The sequence below is a fragment of the Pinus tabuliformis genome, chromosome Q (genome assembly GCF_031772625.1).
Source record: "Pinus tabuliformis cultivar Carrire ecotype Pingquan chromosome Q, CPIR1, whole genome shotgun sequence".
Taxonomy (NCBI): Eukaryota; Viridiplantae; Streptophyta; class Pinopsida; order Pinales; family Pinaceae; genus Pinus; species Pinus tabuliformis.
Genome location: NC_142296.1, coordinates 1,264,796,545 through 1,264,817,497, shown reverse-complemented (window position 1 = coordinate 1,264,817,497; position 20,953 = coordinate 1,264,796,545). Strand labels below are relative to the sequence as shown.

Here is a 20,953-nt window from a genome sequence, read left to right as displayed (position 1 = left end):
GTCGGGGGAATTATCATTGGAAGAAATGTCTGAAGAATTTCAAAAGTAAGTTTGCTGAATTATTTTTACTTATTTCCAGGATTATAGTTATCTTTTAAATAAAACATGTTGTTATTGGTAGTATTTGTTATACATATCAGTATATTAACTTTTTCTTACTTTATCTATGCAGTCACAAAGTTTACATGAAAATTCAGGAACAAATGGTTAAATTGTTGAATGAAGATAGTTGGGATGATGTTGTACGCAACTATCCAGATTCAAGTTCTACATCAACATTGAAAGCTTTTTATCTTGCATTTAAAAAGGTAACTTGATTTATACATTCAGTTTTAATCATCTGTGTACTATTTTTAATTTAAAACTTACACATACATTTGTTTGTTTGGTAAAAGATGAAGAAAGAAGATAATGGAGCACCAGACAGTTTCAAGACTTTTATTGAAAAAATAAAGATTGAAAAACTGAGAAAGCAACGTATTAAGAATGTTGAACTTGATCCAGCTCTTAATCATTTCATTTGGAATGGGCTAGACACTATTCAATATCAAGTAATACAAGGCGACTGTGAAGACATTGCGAAACTCGTACCAAAAAGGGATTATGCCCTGGTTATTGCAGATATTCCCCATGGTTTCAATATTCCAAACATTTGCTATGATATTGACCCTTATACTTATCAAGCTTTTAATAAAGTGGTGGCGGGATTTAAGGAAGTGACGTCATCACCATTATGGAGATTTGTGACATTTCATTCAGACACACAATTGGCAATGTTATTGTCAAGCTTCAAGGGGAAAACAAATTCAAGGATGCAGCTTACATGGTAAGATGTTTAAAGGTATATTTGATTAATGTTGAAAAATTAATTTATGTACAAGTTAATTGAACTTTTACTATTTTATGTTACAGGCAAAATTCAAATCTTCTTGACAATGAAGATCAACAATTTATAAATGACTGTGAGTTCATTCATATTGATAGTTGGGCAAAAGATGATAGCCATATGTCTATGATTTGTAATCGGGTGGACAAAAAGAGTCATAGCCAAATACTGACTTATGATGCTGTTGTGAGAAAACTAACATATGAAGACAAAGAAATGAAAGGAGAGATAGTTAACATTTATCAGAAACCACAATTATTGATTAACTATCTTATAGACATATGTTCAAATGAAGGAGATTGGGTTCTGGATTTATTTTCTGGCTCAGGTACGTTTTGCCACATGGAATTGAATTTCAATATGTTCTTTTTTTTAATTAATATGTCATTGTACTAATTTACTTCATTATTTTTTTGTGCTTGATAATTAGGTACAACACTAGCATGCTGCCTTCAAAAAGGAAGAAATTGCATTGCAATTGAGAAAGATCCATTACAATGCAATTTCATTCAGCAAAGAATTAATGCTCTTCAATTTCTTCCAGATGCAATGCAAGAAATTGGGTTGAAGAAAGGGGACTTTAGTGAATCACGTGTGGCAAAAAAGGCAAAGGAACCCCAACCACCATTACATGGAATGTATGGAAAGACACATATTGGGGGATTTGCAGACATGAAAGACCCATTAGAAGAGGAAAATGAGCAAAATGAGCAAAATGAAACAAAAAATATTGTGGAAGTGGACAATGATGAAACTCTAGAGGACGAAGAGTTTGGATTACGTGACATTCTTGATTAAATTTAAGTTATGCTTGTAACTCAAGCTTTGCAATGTTTTGACTTTGACATTTTATGAGAAGAATAAACATTCAATTAGGGTTGTTATACGTTCAATATTGGTAATATGTGATTTTTGCATTGATTTTTAAGTTAATCATTTTTTTTTGAAAAAAAAGTAGTTATTATTATCTTTTTGACATGAAATTCATAAAAAAAACTATTATTTGACCATTTTTAGTTAATATTTTTGTATAAAAATTGTGATTTTGACATGTTAATTCTAGCAAAAAATTATCAAAACGTTTAGTTTTTTTGTTATATTTATGTTAAAAATGGTTATTTTTTATGTCCATTGTTAAAAAATGTTGTTTTTTAGAAACAATTATTTCATGTGGATTGAAAAATTAATTAAGGATGTCTAAATATGTAGATTATCTAAAATTCAAACTATCGACTTTCTAATTTAAAAATGCAAAACAATAAAAATCCCACTAAAAAAAAAAAAAAATTAAGATAGAGAACAAGAAAATATGAATACAATGACGACTTCAAAAACTATCAAATTTAGAAAATAATTTTTTACATTTCACACACTAGAAAATTTAAAGTCAAAAAATAGGTCTTTTAAAAAAAGGGTGTGATGCAGAATACTCACTTTTTAAAATCAGGATGAAAATCACTACCATTCTAAAACTTAATGCACATGAAAAAAATTAAAGTTCCAAAAACCATGTTCTTAAAAAAACATGTGTATTCTGCATCAACACTTTTGAAAATCGGGTCATTTTTTTGCCACCTCTACAAAACGGGTAACAGTATCAGTTCCCGTTTCAAAGTTTACATTGTTTCTTGCAGATAAAATGAAAACTGAGTTTGGGCTAGTCAAGAAGTCGCGTGATTACTCCATCCGCTTAATTACAGACCAAGCGGTGTAGTTTTCCGCTCAAATTTTAGCCGAGAAGATCATGAGAAAATTTCATGTAGATGAGGTTTTGGTGCCTGTAATTTCACTGGCTGCGCAATGCACAAAGGGGGTACAGTATAACTAGGTGTAGTATCTTTGCAAGGAATTCCTAGTAAACTGTCACAAAGCACGGGAGGAGAGAAAGGCATTTCACTATGCCTGGCTCCTATTGCTCATTGTATTAGTAGCATGGCGACTGTCGGAGGATAGTCATTTCCCCCCAGAGGAAGAATATTTACTAGAGGTAGCGAAGTTTGCTTCGCTATGGGCGATGAAGGATCCAGAGAGGATCATGGAGTCTAAGGTTTTCTGGATATTGGTCAAGATGGACCTCCGCACAGTGATAAGTCAGAGGCCAAGGTTATCTCCAACCTTGTTTGAGCAGTTGTGGGCCTTCACGGAATTTAAGGCTAACTTCCATAATGTATCTATCTGGGCGGGGCGAGACCCTAAGAAGACATGGTACAAGTTTCCATAGTTACGGAGGCTGATGTGCAGGAAATTGTGGGACTATGGTGAACAGAGTGGTGGGAGGAAGCCCACAAACCTTGGAGCAGGAACCAGTAGAGGAGGAGAGAGCTCCTTGACAACAACTAAGCAGAAGAAGAAAGAAGCATAGCAATCAGTAGCACGAGAGAAGGCCAGTCAAAAGAAAAAAGCTGTTGTCGCTAAGGCAACTTCTACTAAGGCAGCTGCTGAAAAAGAGTGTGACGAGAAAGAGCGTGTTGAGAAAGAGCACGCTGACACAATGAACACAGTGGAAGTTGAAGCATCGACTTCCCAGCATACTGAAGAGAAGGAGCAGTCTGAGCATGAAGGAGGCAGGGGTGACGCACAGAGCACTCCCTTCAGGTTGTTGAAGTGACAAAAGGAGACAACTTCTGAACCAATGAAAAAGCACAAATTAGATAAGCAAGCACGCATTGACCCAATGGTCCTCACAAAAGGGGACCTTGATGAAATTGGGGATAAGGTCAGAGATACAACGACAGAGTTGTGGACTCAACTTGAGCAATAATAGACACAGACACTGGCGAGCGTCCAAAAGGATCTGGGCGAGTTGCATATTCAAACAAGTAGAAATCAGGCAAGCGTTGGACAAGCGAGTAGTGTTCAAGTGAGCCTCCAGCAAGTGAGCGTGAGTGCCATGGAACCAAAACGGACTTTAGACCTCAGAGTCATTTCCTTTCCAGAAGGAACATTGCGTGCAAAGTCAGAGGAAGACAACGCCCAGCTTGGAAAGATCAAAGGCGTGGGTATGAATTTCGTCGTGCTTCCACTTCAGACCCTCCACGTGCTACATCATGGGGTCTTGGATGAGCTTTGGATCAGAGAACATTGCGCGTTATCGGTGATAAGTGAAGTGAAAACAAATAATGAACAGATCTTCACCGAGAAGGTTCAAGCTCTTAAGGAAAAAGAAGAGCTTGAAGTGCGAATCCAGGGCCTAGAAGCAGCCATTACACAAGTGTGTAACTTAGTACCAGAGCTACACATCCCAAAGGATGCGACTACGTCAGCAAAGGTTCGAAAATTGATCGTTACAGTGTAACAGTCCAAGGAAGAGGTAGGTCGAGTTACTTTGGATTTTCAGATGAAGATCTCAGAATTGCAATTGGAATTGCAGTTGAATACTCCACTAGAGGTCAGGGAGTAGCGCAATGCAGCCATCAGGGAACATATGGCTACCTTGGATAGTGCAGTAACAAGCTGCAATTCTATCTTTGAACATGCGATGGAGTTATGGACCACTTTGCAGGAGGACTCAAATTTGCAGAGATTGGGTACAGAGGTCAGAGAGGCACATAAGAAGGTTGACGAGATCAAGGTGACTGCGCACACGTTGGCACCAATCCAGCACTTCACGTGCTTACTGGAAATGAAGGTGCTACAGGCACGGGTTGAGGAGTTGCAGCACAAAGAACAAGTTTTGAAGGCTCGACTTCAATCATGGATAGAGGAAGCAAGCCAGGTTACTCTGGCTATCCAAGTGAAGCTGAAGACGTTCCAACAGACACAGAGGACCATGCGCCTCACAATGGAGGGGCCAACTATAGAGAAGTTGGTCGAAGAAGTGAAGCAAACTGCAGTACAGAGCATTGTGGACCTTGGATTACTGATGATGGAGTTCAACGAAGTCGCCACAAAGTGGAGAAGCTAGCTGAGTGACTCGAGGGCAAGTCACCATATTTGTGTTGGGGGCATGTTGGGATAAGGCCCCTAGGGTCAATTTTGACATTTTTGTAATAGTTTTTGTAAAAGAATGTAAAATCTCCGCGAAATGAGTAATCAGAGCACGAAGCTAAGTAAGAGTCAAAGGGGCATTAGTCCCTTGTATGGGTAGGTGATAGGTCGGTGATAGGTCGGTGATAGGTCGGTTTTGAGACTCACCCATGGGCCACGGACCATGGTATTGTAATGAAAAGGCTATATATAGTTGAGTCTTAGTGAGTCTTAGAAGATAACTTTTGATACAGAACCATTGTAAGGGCAAGGTGCTAAGACAGGAAAATTTGTTTCTTGTACTTAGGCGAAAGGGGAAGGCTCCTGCAGCTGAGTGCGTGGAGACCTTGGTAAGTCTGCAATTGAGTTCACAGGACGGAAAGAGTCTGTAACTGAATGTTATATCTTAATAAAGACTATTTGAGAAATTCTATGCATATGTGCCTTGTCTATTTACTTTCATTTAAATTATGAATCTTCACTCTGTGGTCTGTTTCCTATGAATTAAAGTGTATTTACTGTGCGAAACTGTGGGATCTATAATATTTATGCATGATAAGAGTAGTTAAATACCTACGTGAAGTATTAGATAAATCTCTAGTAGTTAATTGATCGAAAAGTATAGATTTGAGTGAAGGCAAATCTAGGTTATAAAGGTTGCAAAATAACTAGTTTATTGCACGAAAGTAGTAAATCTATCTCTTTTATGCTTTTTAAGTACAATCAAGTACCCTCACGAAGCTCTAAAGGTCATTTCAATAGAGTTGCAGTAGCTGGCAGTCGGAAGGAACAGGTCTGTGTAAGGTCATATCTAAGCTATAAGAATTGTAGGAAGACCATCACACAAGCCTTTGGATGCAAAAACCTGGTTCTAGCATCCCCTAATACTGCTTGGGGTGAGGCTGCAGCCTATGCTACATAGGTTTTTTTCAAAAGGGCCAACAGTTAGGGTTTTTTTGGTTGGCGTCAATCACTTTGAACCTGGGTCAGACCCCCTTAAGCCAACAAGTAATGCCATCGGATCCACTAGTCCTCCATGCACCTAGTGGGATAAAGTTGTGAATTAATGAGGGTTTTAAAATCCTCCCACTCAGTCACTGGAAGTTCTCCCTCCAACCTCAGGGTTTCCATGTGCCTCTCCCACCAAGTTAGTGCATGGCCCTCTAATTTCAATTGCCCGAATGAGATCTTTTGCCCTTCCTCAATCTGATGGACGGTGAAGTAAAATTCCAGTTGCTGCAACCAATGGTTCAAATTCAGAGCATCAATCTCGTCGTGGTACGAATTGATATTGAATTTTGCTTCCATTTTGAATAAGGATTGATTCACAGCACTCAAACCGGGTTGATTTTTTTTGGGTTCTTTCTTCAGTTGGTTCCCTATGTCTTCTCGAGTGATCGATCCCCATATTTTCCAAACATACCCAAATTATTGGTTAGGGACACCATGAGGAGGTTTACATTTCCGTTTATATCTGCAACTTGTTATTCGAGTCGTGAAAACCTCATCGTTGCAATATCACGAGGTTCGTTTATATATTCATCAGCCACGATTAAGGTTTTACGATTTTCGACCCCACCAATCTAGATCCCTACAATCTCCACAAAATACCGAAGGAAACCTGATATGATTCCAAATGATCCATAAACTGCCATGGATATTCCACAGGACAGTTTGTCACAACAGATCTGATAATATTATATTAAAAATCTGAGGTTCTACACTATTATAATTTTATTAAAACTTTAAAATCCGTAGATTTAATTGTAATTAATGCATGCTTGGGAATGGAAATTATGAATAAATAAGAGAATGACAAAATAAGCACACACACATACACAAAAAACACCACATATGCTCACTAGGAAACCCTTTCGGGAGAAAACCCAAATGCAAGGTGAGGTCGCTTCGCTCTCTTTCTTAGTCTGGAAATATCGCTGCAGGTACAAAGAAGTAATGCATGTGGCCTGTGGGATGCTACAGTTCACAAATCCTATATGTGTGTTTTACCTCATATCTCTCATGGTTATCTTTTCTCAACTATGGAACAAAATGCTCTCAAAAGAATGGAATGCATCTTCCTCCTAGTGGCCCGGTTATAACACAACCTGATAGTCTACTAGTGGTTAATTTTGACTACATCAACTCTTAACCAAAGTTACAATATAGAATATTCTAGAGTCTTTTACATCATAATCATGTGGATATGTTGAAAATAGCAACAAGAAATGCTAAAAATAGAATTGTTAAAAATAGCATTGTTATAAATAACAGTTCAGCCAGTGTTGATCTTAGCAACAATGGATAGAAAAATGGAAGTGCTAAAAATAGCATTCTATAAATAGCATTTCGGGATACCTTCCTATTTTACTCAGCCCCTAAACTAAAATTGTGAAGTAAAATTCGAATTTGATCTTAGCAGCAGTTTGTAAATTAATTAATTAATTCATCTTGAGTTAATTAGTTAAGGAAAATCAAACTTGAAGTCTATGTGGGGACATGCAACAGTTTCTCCATTAATTGAGGAATTTATCCATTAGTTAAAGAGATAAGGATGAGTTGTAATATTGAGTTGTAATTAGTTGACTTAGTTAACTGAGTCAAGTCCAGTTAGATTAATTCAAACAGATTGTTGAATTAATGTAAGTTCAGTTATGCTTGCATGCATGTAACTACTGCACTTCAGATAATTGAGTATTCTCTCATAAATAACTCATGCATGTCAGTTCAGACAGAGACCCAGTTGAGATCAGATGGAGGGGCAGTGTACTATCAGTTGCTATAATATTCTATTGTGAATATTCCTTGCATGCAGAAGGAATTCTTTCCTTGAGGATTGTGCAGTTACTTCTTCAGGTTTAGTGAGTGTGATGAGGCAAATTCACACATGTGACAACATTGGACCCCAAGAAAAATTGCGCAAGGAAATAGGAGGCTTGGAGGACTTGAGGAGGACATATACAATGTGTGTTCAGTCTGTGAGTTGTATTATTTGATTTCAAAGAGAGAAGGATAGCTTGAGAGCTGATTCTTTTTGTAACTTGAACAAGATTTCCACTTGTATGATAATACAGAGTTGGGGTTTTAGGCTGAGGCTTTCCCCGTGATATTTCTTTTGTGTTATGTGATTCTCAGTTATATGTGTTCTCTTGATCTTACTCAATTCGATTAAGCTTCTGCAAAGTGCTGTAGAAGTAGATATTGTATTGTGTTTTAGTATATTGCATAATCTGTTGATCTACAGTGGGAATTTATATGTGATACTGGATATCTATGTGCTTGGACCTGTCATGAGAAACTCGATTCTCCGAGAGTTTGATACAACTCTGGTTATTGCAATAGATCACTGTAGGATCCATCATTTGACCAAACAATCTCACTAGAATCTTCCACATCCAAATGGCCTCACATGCAGCTTGACTAGCAGCCATGTATTCAGCCTCTGGTGAGCTAAGTGCAACTAATCTCTGTTTCTTGTTGTACCAGGAAACTGCATTTGAATCAAGGTTGAAGATTCCTCTAGAAGTGCTCTTCCAGTCTGATGGACTCCCTATCCAATCCGCATCTGTGAAGCCATGAAGATTCACTCCCTCTGTTCGTCTATACCACAATATGAACTAAGATGTGCCTCTGAGGTATCTCAGCACATGCTTCACTGCCTTCCAAAACAGCTTGGTAGGTTGAACCATAGCTTGACTCAACTACTTCACCGCAAAGCATAATTTGGGTCGTGTGTTCACCACATACATAAGTGAACCCACCAGCTGCCGATAAACAGTAGCAGCTACTACCTCACCTAAAGTAGCAGCCTCCTTCCTCTAGTTCCCAGCTAGAGGAGTTTAGATGGGCTTGCACTTCTCCATGTGAAAGCACCTGAGTATCTCATTGGCATACTTGCCTTGAGACACAAATACTTCCCCATCTTTCTGCCACACCTCCATGCTTAGAAAGTAGTGCATAAGGCCCATGTCCTTCATCTCGAACTCTCTTGCAAGGTCCTCCTTGCAAGATTGTATCAACTGATCATCACCTGTCAAAATCAGATCATCAACATAAAGAACAATGATTAATGGTTTACCTTCTACCATGATGCGGTAAAGGTTCGTATCTGCTTCACTCTTGGTGAAGCCCAAACTGGTGAAATAGTTGTTGATCCTAGTGTACCAAGCACGGGGTGCTTTCTTCAGCCCATACAGAGCCCTCTTGAGTCTGCACACATGCGACTCACGATCGAAGGTTTCAAAACCTTATGGCTGCTCAATGTACACCTCCTCCTCAATCTTCCCATTGAGGAATGTTGTCTTCACATCCATCTGGTGGATCTTCCACCCCATCTGATCTGATAGTGCCAACATCGATTTAATCGATGACTACCTTTCTACAGGAGAAAAAGTCTCATCGTAGTTAATCCCCTCAACCTGTGAGAAACCCCGGGTAACAAACCTTGCCTTATGTTTCTCAACACTGCCATTAGCTGCCTGCTTTACCTTGTAAAGCCATCTGGAACTCACCACTGACTTACCCTGAGGTCTTGGGACAACATCCCACACACTGTTCTAAATGATAGAGTCGTACTCCTCTACCATTGCATCAACCTAGACTAGTTACTGCGTTGCCTCCTCAAATGAAGAAGGTTCGATATCTACACACTTCGAGACTGTGTGGTCAAGAGGATCATGTTGTTGTTGTATGTTTCGACCGAGGAACATGATGCAGATATCTTGACTAAGGCATTGTCAAGATGCAAGTTCGAGTTCCACAGAGACAGGATTGGGGTTATTGATAATCCCTTTCTTGTTGAGAGAGAGTGTTGAAAATAGCAACAAGAAATGTTAAAAATAGAATTGCTAAAAATAGCACTGCTATAAATAGCGGTTTAACCAGTGTTGATCTTAGAAACAATGTATGGAAAAATGGAAGTGCTAAAAATAGCATTCTATAAATAGCATTTTGGGATACCTTCCTATTTTACTCAGTCCCTAAACTAAAATAGTGAAGTAAAATTCGAATTTGATCTTAGCAGTAGTTTGTAAATTAATTAATTAATTCATATTGAGCTAATTAGTTAAGGAAAATTAAACTTGAAGTCTATGTGGGGACATGCAACAATTTCTCCATTAATTGAGGAAGTTATCCATTAGTTAAAGAGATAAGGATGAGTTGTAATTAGTTGACTTAGTTAACTAAGTCAAGTCCAGTTAGATTAATTCAAACAGCTTGTTGAATTAATGTAAGTTCAGTTAGTTAATGCTTGCATGCATGTAACTACTGCACTTCAGATAACTGAGTATTCTCTCATAAATAACTCATGCATGTCAGTTCAGACAGAGACCCAGTTGATATCAGAGGGAGGGGCAGTGTACTATCAATTGCTAGAATATTCCATTGTGAATATCTCTTGCATGCAAAAGGAATTATTTCCTTGAGGATTGCACAGTTACTTCTTCAGGTTTAGTGAGTGTGATGAGGCCAATTCACACATGTGCTATCATTGGACCCCAAGAAAAATTGCGCAAGGAAATATGAGGCTTGGAGGGCTTGAGCAGGACATATACATTGTCTATTCAAATTGTGAGTTGTATTGTTTGATTGCAGAGAGAGCAAGATAGCTTGAGAGCTGATTCTTTTTGTAACTTGAACAAGATTTCCACTTGTATGATAATACAGAGTTGGGGTTTTACGCTGAGGCTTTCCCTGTGATATTTCTTCTGTGATATGTGTGATTGATTTCTTATTCTCAGTTATATGTGTTCTCTTGATCTTGCTCAATTCGATTAAGCTTCCACAAAGTGTTGTGGAAGTAGATCTTATATTGTGTTTTAATATATTGCATAATCTGTTGATCTACAGTGGGAATTTCTACAGGATAGACCATTTTCCATGAATAATGGGGGTTGGTGCAACATCCTCATGAACTATAGGTATGAAAACAATAAGGTCAACTTCTGAGTGGCATAAATTTTGCATATAGACTCTAATTGGCGCGCTTCTTGCACCATTGGAAATACCTATGTGTGTATAATAGCATGAAATGGTGTTCCGCTAAAGTGGAAAAGTTTTAACCCGAAAAGTGTCATTTGATGCCTCAAAACACTCCCATAAGGTTTCATACCCCGTTTTAGCAAATTGGGTCCTACAGGTAAAAATGGTCTTGTGAGTTGATTCCTTCACATTTTCCACTCCAAATGTATCGATATGGATGAAAAACAATATAATTATCCAATCCGGATCAACTAGCTAGACCTTCTGATCACAAAACTTGGCAAGAAGACTAGTCCTCCTCAAGTCGCCTCTATAGTCTTTTCCCATATATTTATGCTCTACTATTATCGCTTCCTCCTCCATTCTTAACTCAATCAAGATCTTGTGGAAATATTTCCTATGGGAAGGAGAAAAATTGGAAAACTAATGGACACTTGTAGCTTGGTATAAGATCTATAGACCCAAACTAAAGGGAGGTATGGGGCTAAGAGATCCTTCAATTTTAGCTATAGTTTTTGGAGCCAAGATCTAGTGGCATTGGCTCCAAGGAGGTGAAGACCTTTGAAAATGTATCTAGATGAGAAAATATGTAAATCGCATTCATATTAGGAACTCATAAGAATTCCCTTCTCCCAAGAAATCTCCTCCATTTGCAATCTAGCCAAAAAAAGAAATGCATTTGATACAACACTACTTTTTGGAAATTTTTGATGGGAAAGTATCCATGTTTTGGGAGGACTCATGGTGACATCTCCTAAAATTCCAAAGGCCGAAATGACTTAAGGGATCTATGCCTCCACATGACGTCCCAGGTCCTTCACAAAGTCAAGGACTATTGGGATGCCTCTAATTCATATCAAATATGGAGACAATGGTTAATTATTAGGGAATGGAATCCCAAGCCCAAGGAGGAGACTTGGTCAAAATTTTGGTAGAAGTTTCAACAGAGATTCATCCTCATATCCAACTTGGCTAATAAAATGTGATGTTATTACGAACGAATTTGTTCCTTTTTCATCTTTGAGGCTTATAGCCTAGAACAAGGTTTCAAATAATTGCTAAATAATTCCATCTAGAGATTCATATAATAGAGAAATTTATGGCCAAAAGTTTCCATCTTCCTATGGCTCCTAGTTCAAGGGAAACCCTTAACCTGGGACAACATTCAAAAACATGAGCATATGGGCCCCTCCCACTATTCTTTATGACTTCAAGAAGTTGAAAATGTGGAGCACCTCTTCAATAGTTTCCCATGTCCCATCATCTATGGATCAATCTAGAAGTTAGCATGAAGAGACCAGACTATGATCTATCTAATATCCCTCACGCCATTAACAATTAGAGGGCTCAATCTTCTAATAATCTTATCTTGAATCACATCTAGACACTCCTTCCATGCCTACTCCTTTGGGCTTTTTGCAAATAGAGGAATTGTCACATATTCAAGAATTCCTCCCTCCCTCATGACTCTCTTTAGATCACAATTCAAAAGAATGTAAAGGAATAACTTGCAATGAAGTTTTGATCAGATCAAGACCGACAGACCTCAGGCAATGAGACATTGCTACTTTAGATTTGTTTCCCTACTTCGAGATTCGTGATTTCCCCCTCTCTTTGCCCTGCTATAATGCCGATTCCATCCTCCCCTAATTTTCAAAAGCTCATTTTTTTATGGTGCTTCAAAAGGTAACCCATGCAAGGTGATCCATGGAGGTATCTTCAGGGATCATTTGGGATCCCCTCTCTACATTTATTCAATATTTATGGTATATAACAGTAACAATGCAGTATAAATGAAATCCCTGGAAGAGGGAATATTGATTGCCCAAACTCAAGGCTATACAAAAATTATGGTGGAGGGACATTCTTAACTCATTATAAACATGATCTGCAAGATCCTACATGGTACCCAAATCAGCAAAATATATCATAGTTGGATACTTGAAAGACTACTCATACTAGTAGCATCACTCTTTCCTGCCATTTCGATGATCATCCCTAATCACATAAGAAGGACTGGAAATAAAATTAAAAATAAGTTATTGAATTAAGGATGTGTCTCATCAGCTTCGCAGATTTGCTCCTCATGGAAATCCTTTGAAGACTCTCCCCTCAAGCAAGAAGGTTGGACCATAGCTAAGTACGACAAATCTCTTTGACCAATGTCTTTTTATCTGTTCCTTCATTCTCTTTGTTTGTATCTTTAGTTTGTAATTAGCTTACGTGGCCTAGTTTTTAGTTTTTATATCAAAAAGCATAAATATGTCCTATACTCTTTTGAAAAGATTGAGATTTTTAACTCTGGTGTGATTTCCCAATAGTAGACCAACCTAAAACTCGATGAATTAATATATACTTGATGTACTACAAAATATTTATCTTAAAAGAACAATCAAATCTTCTATTTCAACCTAACTATGGACTAAGTTTTATATGACTAACTAAGGGATGTTATTTTAAAATACTTAACTAACTTTTCTTTTGGAATAAAAGGCTTCTTAGTACAACAAGAAAACAAAAACTAAAAGTTGAAAAGAAAGCAAGCTTGAAAAAGTAAAGAACAAATACCTAAAATAGAAAGCAAAAAATAACAATAAACCCAAATTCAAAGAGGAAGAATTTATTGATAATTTCAAGAAATTATCCAATCAAGCAAGGTGTTATGGTATTCGATTGGAAGCAAATTCGAGAAATTATCCAAGCAAGCAAGGTTTTATCGTATTATGTTGAATTGGAAAGATATAATACAGCAAAGAGTAACCCCGTAAAGTAGAAGATACTACGAACCTTGGGGAATCTCTTCTATACCTACAATGTTTCCTTGAAAATTTCCTTACAATAACACCTGCCACCTATCATACTCGGATAACCTTAAAAGATATTATTTAATACTAAAAAGGTTTAGAAAACTTTAAAAATATATATATGGGATAAAAATTCCATGTTACTCTAAATAAAAGATGAAGTTGCTATGTTATAGTTTACCTTGAAATAAAGGTTTGCAACAATCTAATAGGTTAAAAAAAGTAAATATATATAAATTAAAAGTAAATAATCTTTTGGAAAGAAAAACATGTTTTTAACCATCATATATATTATTATATTATTATTTTACTTAGAGAGAATCAAAATATTTTATTTATGGTTATCATTGTAATTTTTTAATTTGATATTTTTTTAAAATATGATGATGATTAATGTCTGATAGGACCAAATTTGACTTATAAAGTTTTAAGAAAGAAAGAAACTACTTAAGATTATTTAGAATTTTACTTGTGTGCTCAAAAAACATTAAGAGATGTGTTATAAGATCATAATGGTTTTGCTAACTTTTTCTAACTTAAAAAGTTAGGAAGGTTGGCTGAGCCAAGTGTTACAATTTTTTTGAAAGTAAGATTTAATTTATGTATATGTTGGATATTTTAGGAGAAAGTGTTTTCCATCTTCAACCCTCTCGTGTCACAAAGGTGATAGACTCTCTCATCCCACAATGTTTTGGCAATTGATTAATGCTCAATTTCACCATAGATCTCATGAGAATTCATTTTTATTTTTAAAATGTTTATTTTATTCTTTACACTAGGAAAGATATAGAGACAGTGTTTATCTTCTGGATTAGGATTGATCACGTCCTTATAATATCTTAGTTTCATTTTTCCTCTAATTCTATATGACACCACAATTTCCCCTTAAATTTTGATGTAGTAATATTTTTAATATTATTTTTGTTCTACAAAATGATATCTTCCTTTATTCCTTGATTGTTTAGGCAAGACTATGTATCATTATGCCATGCCTACTTGAGTCAAACTTGGTCTTGGTTAGATTTTTAGAGTAATTTTAGGAAGCCTCTTGTCTTCCATGATTTTTAACTTGTTCTTAGACATCAAGTATCTAGTTGTGACCATGCTCTCAATGTGGGAAAGGTTAACTTTTATGAAAAATATAGGGTAGGGTGTATTTCCTTTAATTTTGAGATTATAAGCTGTAAAATTCTTTTGGATTTTCTCTATCTTTTTCCATGCCTCCCTAGAGATAGTGCATTTCCAAACCTCACATCCATTTTATGAAAAATATAGGGTAGGATGTATTTCCTTTCATTTTGAGATTATAAGTTATCAAATTCTCTTGGATTTTCTCTATCTTTTTCCATGCCTCCTTGGAGATAGTGCATTTCCAAACCTCACATCCATATAAAATAATAGGAGTAACAAGAGTATCAAAAAGAAGATTGTTAATCACATATTCAAATATTGTTATTTACAATTGTTTTCAAACCCATAGTAAAATTTCCACTCTCCATTTATCATTTTTTTAATATTATAATTCTAGCTATATAAAAGAACTTGCTCCAAGTTGTAAATAGGGATGTTATCCCAATGTACTCCTTTTAATAGTTCCTTTAATTTATATCATTGGTGGGTGGTCAACTTCTTAATAATTTCTTTATTTTAACATAGCTAAAATGTTATATGAACCCAACATGAATAGAAAAAACAATCTTTTAATATATAGAGTAAAAAACACTACTCTTTAACACTATAATACTATAAGTCAATTATATATTAATCACAAAAAAATATACATCTCTCTCATACTAGATAATAAAATTGCTCTAAAGACAATTACTTTTTTTTATATTTAATTATAATTAAGAATAAAATATTTAATTTATGCTTAATGTTGAAATAACTAAACACTAATCGAAATCTCCATATCACTCATTGAAAGATTTTTAATGTAAAAAACACTTATCCATATAATAAGATTTTTCTTTTTCAATTTTAAAATATATATATATTATTTAATAATATATATATATATATAATTAAATTACACATTTCTTTAATAACTCAAACAGTAACTCAAATCCACAACTGAAACCATCATATATTTGACGATGATCAAATCCTAAAAGTTAGGATTCATGAATTACCACATCGTCTAAACACGACGCATTGAAAATCAAAGAAGTTAGAATTTATGAATTACCACATCGTGAAAATACAATCAATTAAAAATCAAATATGGTATGACGTTAAGTCTACGTTTTCACTTTATTTGCTGGAATGGGATGTTAGCAATGTGAAGTAAAGATTATTATTTAAAATATATTTTTTATGTATAAATTTAGATTTCTTAAACCATTTTAAAGAATTCAATCTATTTTGAACTTTTAATTTATATAAATTTAACCTCAAGATATTAATTATTAATATTTAATATTTAATTATTATTAATTTTTTATTAATAATTATTAATATTTTAATTTTTAATTTTTCATATTAATATTAATATTAATATTAATATTAATTTTAATTATTAATATTAATATTATTTATTTTTTCTTAATTTAAAATGCTACATAATAAAAATGATCTTGATAATATATAATTTATAAATAATAATAAAATTATTAATGTTAATATTTTTTAATATTAGTAATAAATGTTGTTGATATATAGTGTTTATTAACTATATTTATTAGTGTGGTTGTGTTAGAACTAGATGTAATTTCCCCATATGTGAGATGTTATCATTAGGATCAATGAAAATTGAACATCCTTTTAATAGTTTAATTTGGTTAAAGGTGAATTTCATTTCCAACCCCACAATAAAATTTAAACATAACCTAATAAGATTTAAATTTACAATTACAATAAATTTAAAACAAATTTTAACCCTAATTCATTGAAATATATATATATAATTGTGTCATAAATTGCTTTTGCTTGGCTAAGAGTTTGCATGATCATTCAATTTTGGTTTATGCGGCATAGATTTCTTTCAAAGTAGAGGGTTTAACAGCCTTTGCTGTGAACTAACTTCAACTATCGAGAAATTCGGAATGTCTTCCTTACATTTAAGGATACAAGTTAATAGCGCAAAACCTAGAGGCCTATGGCAAGAGCGAAACACTGACTCCTTACAGATTACTAATGAGTAATTATATGTGGCTTGGTTTTCCTTGAAAAAAGGTGATGAAAGTCATGGAAATTCCGGTCATATTTTGATAAAATCTGGTAGGGATTTTTGTAACAGATTACTAATGAGTAATTATATGTGGCTTGGTTTTCCTTGAAAAAAGGTGATGAAAGTCATGGAAATTCCTGTCATATTTTGATAAAATCTGGTAGGGATTTTTGTAAATTCAAGTTACCGTTGTCAAATTTCAAGGTTTTAGGTGCCCGAGAGGTTTTTGATGGTGTTGAATCCATTTCCACCATCAAAAACAAAGTTTTAGGTGCCCTAGAGGTTTTTGATGGTGCTGAATCTATTTCCACCATCAAAAAAATGATTCAAATACTGCGTTTACAAGATTTTTTGAAATTTGTTTCCTTGGATTCCAATTTCCCTAGATTTTACGCAATTCCTTGACCGAAAATAAATACTCTATTATAGAGCATTAATTGAGTAGGGCTTGTATATGCCCACCATTCAATTTTAGCCTCGAAAAAATCCAACAATAAACCTATACAACAGCAGCTCAATTAATATCTTATAACATGCGGATATTTGTTGCCAAATTCCTCCGCCTCTTTAGAAGACTGAATATTAAGCTAGTTTAAAATATGATAAGTCATTGTATTACGGTAATACTCCGACATGTGGCACGAACGTCGTGCTGGGATCCACGAAGCGTCCATGCCTGCGTACAGTTGCTGACGTTTGGAACCCATCCGTTCTTTCCTTTACTCTCTTGGGCTCCACCAGTGCCCTTCCTTGTGCGGAGCCGCTGGCTTCTGCGTGACTTCCATTTGTGTGTTTCTCAGAATCTTCTTACGTCACACATCTCCATTCAACACGGTTAGCTGGACCTATCGCTGCGACGCCCCCCACTTGAGCGAAAGCAGCGCGCAACCCATACCAGAAGCTTCTTCATAATTTCATTTCCCCAGTTTTCCTAACGCCGTCAATGGCCACAAGAAGCGGAATGAGTTTGCTATTGCGCCCATGTTACCTCGAAGAAGAGCCCAGGAGCCCATATCGCGCATGATATAATGATGGGCCTTTTCCTATATATTGGGAAATCTGGCATTGCATTTTTCATTACTTCTCGCAATAGCTGCTCCGGATAATTTACAGCATTAATGGCGCTTTCTATTGAAATCGACGAGCTTCGCAGACTATATGAAACGATCGATGAAAATTGCGACGGCAGGCTGACTGTAAATGAAATGAATCGCTCCCTGTGTCGGATCGGAATCGATATTTCAGAAGAAGACTTAAAATGTCTGGTTGCACCAATATCTCAGAGCGCAGACGGTACCTTGACATTTGATGAATTTGTTGGACTGTATCAGTTTCTTCTTGAGGATACCAGATTAGAAGATGAATTGAGTAATGGGGATGGGTGTGAGGATTTAATGGAAGCTTTCAAGGTCTATGATATGAATAATGACGGCTTCATATCCTCCACCGAGCTTCAACGGGTGCTCTGTAATCTGGGATTCATGGAGGGGGGAAATCTGGAAAACTGCCAGAAGATGATATGTACATATGATTCGGACTCCAACGGGCTACTGGACTTTCTTGAATTCAAGAATATGATGATCTGTAAGGTCCCTGTTGATCCTCAGAGGTCTTAGAGTCTTCGGCTCCATATTGTGAACCAGGATTAACTCTACTCTCTGCTCATCTGAATTTGGAAATGTTTATTCTCATTGAATTGAATTTCCACCCTCACAACTTTGCTCAAATCTAACGGAGCAAAAATGTAATAATTAAGTGTATTCTTTCATTCTTATATATATTTCTCTTGGATAATGTAATAATTAAATGTATGGATTTCATATTTATATATTTTTCTCTAAGATTTTGCAACTGCATAAAGATGTTTAAAGTGTAATCCATTGCAATGAATTTACCCTTTAGCTGAGCATGCATCTTGACCCATGATCTAATTTTGTCCTTTTTCTTTCTTTGTTTATCTCATTTCAAATTTTACCATCACATATATACATTTCTTTTTAGTCGTGTGCATGCATGTTTCACTCTCTTGGGATCGCTAATTATTTTAAATCAAATAATTTTTTTCATCTCCCTCAATCCATTTCATGAATGAGTTCTTCTAAGTTTATATCCCAGAGTAAGTAGTGGTTTTTATTTTTGATGTAACTCTCATTTATATTAAAGACTTCATAACCCTTTCCCTTGGAACTTCAATTTTTTCAACAGCTATGTACATTCAAGGCCTTATCCATCATCACTCACATTATGAATATTTGTTGTAGACTCGGACTCTTTGAGTCACTTCTTAGGCATCCATCCTCATTAACATGGCTATGAATGGATGGATGCCTATATTGGTATTTCTACCCTTCTTTTGTGTGCTATATTGTTCTTTACCAATACAATTTCTCTTCGTATAACTCTGCACAACAACTTCCTTTTGTTAGAACTAGTTTCTTTCCATAAAAATAATTCTACTCGATAAGCTTTCGTTGTTGAGATTGTTCTTCTCTCTTGCATGCATAAATCAAGACCCACTTCAATGTCAAATTGATGCAACATACTATGTTCACAATCTAATTTCTAAAAGCATAACAAAGTTGAAATGGAAAAGGATGCAACATGCAAATAAAACAATCATACAATGGGCGGGTTAACAAAGCAATAATTAAAAATTCAAAGCATTTACAAACAATGCACAAAATGTACTTAAGAAAATATAAACTTTGGGCCAAATTATCTCTTCAAGATATTAAAACTACCCGCCAATCTAAGTCTCTTTTGGGTTTATTAAAAAAAAAAAAAAAAATTATAGCACTTACTCACTCAATGTCTTCTTTTCTTCTCAACCTCTCTAACTTCTCTTCCTCCTTTCCCTAAAATCAACATGTTATTCCCCAACAATGCCTTTGTGATTCCCTCTAATAATATCCTTTTCACCATTAATATTCTAAACTATCAACCAACCAAAATTTAATACTAAATTAAATAATCACGTGATTGATTCATCAATATTTTCTTCCTTAAATCTCTTTATTGCACATCCATCTCACAAATTATTTAATTTGTGTGTTACATATATTATTATATCTTATTTATAAAGGCTTGAGGGCAAGACCCTCACCTCCAAACTCCTTCCATTCCCACATCTCCACAATGGTATACTCCAACAACCCATGTCATCAAATGCAAAGAAATATCAATGGTTCATGAACTCCCAAAGTTGTTCATTGGTGGTTTATATGGGAAGAGAATGAATGGCCCACACATCCTCTCCTTCATCTCTCTTTGATCAACTTTGATCCATGAGTATGGCCAATGGCATATGTTTCTGTATCAATTAAGTTCACACATTATTAGTGGCTAGTGATATTTAGATTTTCCTTTACTAATAGATTGACTTTGCAACAAAGTTGGAATAGATTTTCACTTAGTGAATATCTTGGCACTGCAATCCTTTTTGTGCACTTCTTATTGTAATGGTGGTTTGGACCCCCTCCTTCATTGTATACTCTCTCAATTCAATGAATTTTTAATATTCCTTATGCTTTTTGGTTACCTTAATGTAACCAAGACTTTGGATTTCTGAGACATGCATGCTTTTATTCCTTAATCCATTTGCCCAATCCACAAATCAATGAAACCCATTTTTTTTTAATAAAGTGAAACCCATATTTTTGGTACGCAATTCAATTTGTCTAATCAAATCATTGGTTTATGAAGGAACAATAAGATTTATCCCTTAAAAAAGTGCTTACCAAGGTCTCCTTTGCCATTGTTTGGACATTTTGTGTTGGAGGCCTCTCTTTTTTGTCAATACCTATTCCTTTCTTGGAGCTTTTGTAAATTTTCCTTATATATTGCCATTTCTACATTAATTTTCCCATGGCTTGGATACACTTTTCCTCTTCCTAAACTAATCCTTCAAAAATTAGGTCACCAAAATGTAAAAACTTGGGTAGTGGCATTCCCACTATTTTCCAAACATAGTTGAAAAAATATTTTTTGAATGATGAGCTCAATTACATTAAACATCTTTGAGCAACCTCTCACTATTCACATTGAGTTCTCATTTTTTGAGATTGAACTCTTGGACCTTCTCCTTATTCTTTGTCTTCCCCATCATCATAATCAATTTGCAATATTAATATACATAAAATACAGAAT

At 35.3% G+C, this 20,953-nt stretch overlaps 1 pseudogene; it reads left to right on the top strand.

Moving 5' to 3' along the window:
* Positions 1-17,726: 17,726 nt before the first annotated feature.
* Positions 17,727-18,605, top strand: LOC149224416 (calmodulin-like protein 3 pseudogene; annotated as a pseudogene).
* Positions 18,606-20,953: the final 2,348 nt, after the last annotated feature.